The sequence below is a fragment of the Pinus tabuliformis genome, chromosome 9, assembly GCF_031772625.1.
Source record: "Pinus tabuliformis cultivar Carrire ecotype Pingquan chromosome 9, CPIR1, whole genome shotgun sequence".
Lineage (NCBI taxonomy): Eukaryota > Viridiplantae > Streptophyta > Pinopsida > Pinales > Pinaceae > Pinus > Pinus tabuliformis.
The window spans coordinates 1,199,624,337-1,199,629,959 of record NC_142307.1 but is presented as its reverse complement, the minus strand read 5'-3'; the positions used below and the strand labels follow the sequence as shown (position 1 = coordinate 1,199,629,959).

Below are 5,623 nucleotides of genomic sequence, written 5' to 3'. Positions count from 1 at the left end.
CCAATTCCAAGCTCATCCTGTGAGCACTACTCATGTAATACTGGAGCTTAGCCTCCCTATCTTTTTTTAATACAACCAGCAGCCGAATTTGTAAAAAAAAAATAATTTAGATGGCATGAAAAAACCATCCAGTCAAAATGAACTTATTGAACCAAAGAGAAAATTGAGAATAGCAGACAAAATAATTTTGTTCTACAGCTGCTAACCATCTCACTAACCTTATAGAAAACTGACTTATTATTTATGGCCTTAACCAGGGATAGGTGTTCATTCCTTTCCATCAGTAGCACGAAGAGAACCAAGTTGAACAGGGGCTTGAGTGCCAACCACCTTGGAAGACCCATAGATGGAGAGATCGATTCTCTGAGCCTTCTCCTTCTCAATTTGTTCCTTGATCCAGAAATAAGTAATTCTCAGGCCATCCTGCCAAAACCAGAAGTAGAAGTAAACATATGTGACTCTGCATCTTTCCTTTAATACACAAGGGCCAGTGTAACAGTCTGAAAGTCTAATACCTAGAATCTTACCTTCAACTTCATGGTTGGCACCCAGCGTAGCTTTTCCTTGATCAGTGTATTTTCAGAATTCCAACCACGTACACCCTCTGGCCCATGAATGTGATGTATCGGCAACTTTTTATCCTCAAAGCTTGACACCATTTCAGCCATCTCGTTCATGCTCACCATTTCATCACTGCCAATATTCACTGGCTCTCTAAAGTCTGATTTAGTCAACCTGGAATATCAACATAAATATTTTTTAGAAGAAACAAGATGAATCTGAACAAACCGGTTGCAAGAATTAGGTCCCCAAAACTAAATTTGAAAAGCCATTCCAAGCTTGGGTACCTCAGGACACCCTCCACACATTCATCAATGAATGTAAAGGATCGTGTTTGCTTGCCATCCCCCACATTTCAAACCTATCAGTAGATGTGATTGTCTTCCTACAAAAGGCAGCAGGAGCCTTCTCACGTCCACCTGCAGTAGCAAATGAGTTTATCAACAAAGGGACAATAAATACGAGCATCCCACCATCATTACAATTTACAGCTTATCATTTCTCATAACTTACCCTTCCATGCTATGTTACCAGAAACGGGACGACGACAACCGTTTCTACAAAAAAACACATTAGAAACGAGACGGTACGGAAAATGTCGTTCCCAACGTCGTTCTAGTCTTTGTTGGTGCTAAATTTGTTTTTTCTGAAATGGATCATTTTTTCTTACAACAGTTTTATGCCACAAGGTTTAGTCATCACCGAGTTCTCCTCGGTTACATCTTAGAAACTCCGGTTAACTCTTGTCCCAAAAAAGCATTGTGCAAAACGCACGGCATGCAGAGAGACAACTACTTTCATTTTCCATTGCGCAGCTTAGGGTAACAATTTAGGATGAATAAATTTTCAACGATTGAAGTAATGATTTGGTATTTATTTTTAATGTCAAGAGTTTAATATCTTTAGTTTCGTTCTGTATAGATCATGGATTGAAACTGCGAAACCCGCAAACCTGTGACACCTGCAAATATGGAATGTCTCAGTTGGGGGCTATTAATTATGTTAGATAATTATTCAATAAAATCATTAATGGTCCAATAGGTATGTCTCTGAATGGAAGAAGAGGAATAATTTAACCCCAGAACCTTCTGGAATGAATCAGATGGTCATTCTATAACCGAGATTTTTACTTCTTCTTATTATAACCAGCAATCCTCTGTACAAGCTGATCACAGATCTTTCCCCATCTGTCCACCTAAATACACAAATCTATGGTTCTCAACAGAGATCAATCCCCACTCAACATATACTTAAAAGGGAAGATGACATTTTTAGGTATTTAGTTACTTTCATTAAATTGTTAATTTGTTGTTGGTGTTTTGTTTTGTTGCATGCTATAGTTCATTAATATATTGTTGAATTTTGGTTAACATAATAAAACTGCTAGGAAGAAGGATGGGTTTGGAATACTTGGTATTCTAGTAAATGAGTTTTTAAAGTAATTTTAATGTTTTTTTTATCTCTCCTCGTTTCTTGAATGTGAAACCTCAAAACTCTGTTTCTCGTTTCATTGTCGTTTCTCGTAACATAGCTTCCATGTGCCAAAAGGACCATAAATGTTGTGAAAACGCCCTATCCTGCATTCTATACCAAAGTCCTTGGTGTAGTGTTTGTACAATTCTTTTGTGGCAAGCTTTTCCAAGCCATAGGCATCTTGAGGCTAGAGAGCAATCGGATCATTAATCAGTAAACGGTTCAAGTGAGAATGAGCTATAACATCTTAATCTTGCATAAGACAACTCTTCTAGCTGGGGAAGCAGGCTAGATCTAACAATTACAGTAATCACAAGCTAGTAACTAACAAATCAGTTCCTATGCTAAACCAATTCCTATGGAATTACATCACTTCTCCAAGCTACAGAGGCCCCGATAAATCTAGAGTGTACCACTAACAAATCAGAGTGTCCTACTTCAAAGGTATGCTCTTACAATAACTTTCTGAATATTCAATTAGTTCGAATAGTTGAAATAACCTTGAAATCAGTCAGGACCACAATATAGGATCACACATAAATTCTTCTCATCAAACATCCAACCTCTTCCTAAACAAATTTCAGTACTCACATCTTCCATTGCCTTACGAACCAAAATGCTATGTGAGATAGCACCAAACAGCATTACCGGAGTTTTAAAGCAACACATGGCTACATACCTCAGCTGGCCAAGCATCAGACTCCTTCAAGCTCATGTTGGTCTCCAATTGTTTGAATTCCAGATAAATGAATGCACTAGAAGAATAGAAAAACCTGCAGAGCAACAAATAGCTTATGAAAGATATGCCATGCATATCGAGCGATCAAACAACCTTTGATCATGAGGGTAAAATGGTTATGTTTTTTTGCAAATAATTTGATGTTCTGTCAAACTCAAATATTATCTGCAGTATTGGTTGCATGGGAATTTCAATTTTCAAAAATAAAAAGTTAGTACTCCTATAAACTAGGTTAGATTCATTTTAACTTCAGAACCTCATTAAGCATTAAAAGGATTAAATCTTTAAGCATTAAAAGGATTAAATCTTTTGAAGTGTAAATATTTTACCAATGTTTTGTGCTCGTTCTAAAACAGGTTTGTACCATTTAAGAAATTATCCCTCTTGATACTCGATTTGGTTGGGCTCTTGATAGAGACAGGATTAAAATGTATTTAGGTGGGCACAATCATGAGCAAAAGAAAGAGAAAACATCAACAAAAAGCAAAATGACAAACAATACAATCCAGAGTGCAGAAACAAAACCAGGTCTGACCTTTTAACACCATTAATTCGTGCAGCTTCAAGCATGTTGAAGCTGATCATGGTGTTGTATAGAGTGATTAGACTGAATGAATCCCATACCACGCATGTCTGCGGCCAAGTTGAAAACATGGTCAACTCTTTTGGTAACAGCCAAGCAATTGTCCATAACTCTCAAATCCACAAGATGAAATTCATTGTAGAACATATCCTCAGTCATGTGTTCGTTCTTCTTCCAATCAGAGGCAATAATGTAGTGCCCTTCAGATTTTAATCTCCGGGCAATATGGGAGGCAATGAAACCACCAGCTCCAGTGATGGAAATTCTCAATTTTTCACTTGGCCAGTATAGCTCTCTATCCAGATTCTGATAGGTGTATTCCCCATAGGTCACTCCATCAGCCCCAATGCTTCCCATGGTACTCAGTGAAAGAAGCATGTACAACAATTCTGCAATAACACAACCAGAGTAAGATATCATTCCGTGTTGAAAATCCTCAAAATAAATGGCAGCCAAGCAGAAAAAGATATTAAAAATGACCATGAAAGTACTTGGATTCATAACCCGCAATGCAAAAGTAGGTCAGAACTACTGAAATTCAATGGAATTCTTGGTCTAAATGGAGAAAAAGAAGTCTTGACCATGACCCAAGAAGCAACTATGGCTCAAACCTAATAAGTTTGGGAGAAATCCATCTCTAGTTAAAAGAAAAAGAATCGCAAATACTCAAATCCATCGTCCAATGGGCATAAACTGATAGAATTCAGGGAAGCATTGTTCATGCTTTAAGTCTTGCGAGTTCGATTGTTTATGTTCTGGGTTTTGAGAGATTCATTGTTGAGACCTTCAAACACCTCGAGGGACCTTGTCACGCTCCCAATTCTTTTTTCGTTTAATTGGCCGGGTGCGGCACCACCTAAGTTAATAACTTTATCCATCGTTAATTAACTTTACGAACTACGCCTTCAACAATTCATAATAAACATGAATTTAACATTATTAATGTGCGGAATCCATCAATAATACAAGAACAATAATAATAACCCGATAATATGCAAGAAGTAATCTTTTTATTATAATAGAGAAAGATTACAATGACCGGGAGCCGCGCTCCACCGGCGTTTATAAACAAGGCGGGTGCCCGCACGTGCAAGAGCGCACGACGGTCTGCCTCAACCTTCAACCGAAACAATATACAATATACACAAGTTCCTTCGTTGAATAGGCAGGTGCACCCGTGCACGACCCGTGCCCAACCCAAACCAAAACTTCGTGTAACTTTGGTGTGCGGAGGCCCATGCGCTCCACCGCCCACACTACAACCGAAACTCCGCAATACTTCGTCGCCCGACTAGGCGGGCACATCCCATAGTGCGACTTGCGGTTACTTCGCACTTCCCCTTGTGCGCACTTCCAATTGTGCAAAGATGAGATGCGAAGGTGCTTGCTCCAAATGAGCGCATCTTCGTGTGTTTATACTCCCAAACGAAGAGCGTCGACCTTCGTCCAGTCGACCTCACCATCGTGTAGCCAGCGCCCTGAATAGTCATCCAAACGCCCCTCCAATGCGTCGGCCTGCCCTTGTTCGCTTTGCCCAGCCTACACTATAAAAACGGAGTGCCAACCCATCGCACAATATACTTGCGCCTTGTTGGAGCTCGCATTTTCTGTTTTCGTTTAGTTTTGCGACGGAGTGAACGCGCGCGCTCGTGCCCGAGAGCGCAGGGCATTACATCCTCCCCCACTGGAAATCATTGTCGCCCTCGACAATCCTGCTCTTCTCATCAACTTCCTGTTGTACTTCTCGATCTTGTCCTTCCATCTCCAAAGCGATTCCTCCGATTCCCAACTCTCTTCCTCCGGTGCATTCTTCCATTTTCAAAGAAATTCCCTTCTCATGTGGCAACCAACTCCCGTAGTTCTGAGCCTCAAAATCTTCTCCAACTCCAATCCTGGCTTGTCCACAATCCCGGCTGGTCCTCTCATCGGTTCAACTCTCTCTGGATGGTCTGAATCAAGTCTACATCACTTCAACAGACTCACATGAAAAACTGAGTGCTTCATGTGCATATGGCGTGGAAGCTCCAGCTCGTAAGCAACTTCCCCCACTCTCTTCTTCACTCAGAATGGTCCCTCATACTTCCGTGTCAGTTTGCTCGTCGTCCCCTTGGCTGGCTGAAACTGCTCCCCGGTAATCCTGAGAAACACCATATCTCCCACACTGAAGTGTGCCTCCCGTCTTCCACGATCAGCATACTTTTTCATCCTCCTTGCAGCATCGTGCAAGCGCAACCGTGCTAACTCCAAAGTCTCCTCCCAAGCCTTCA

General features: G+C 40.6%; 1 pseudogene; it reads right to left on the bottom strand.

The window, feature by feature from the left end:
* Positions 1–267: 267 nt before the first annotated feature.
* Positions 268–3,713, bottom strand: LOC149152839 (GDP-mannose 3,5-epimerase 1-like; annotated as a pseudogene).
* Between the last annotated feature and the right edge of the window lie 1,910 nt (positions 3,714–5,623).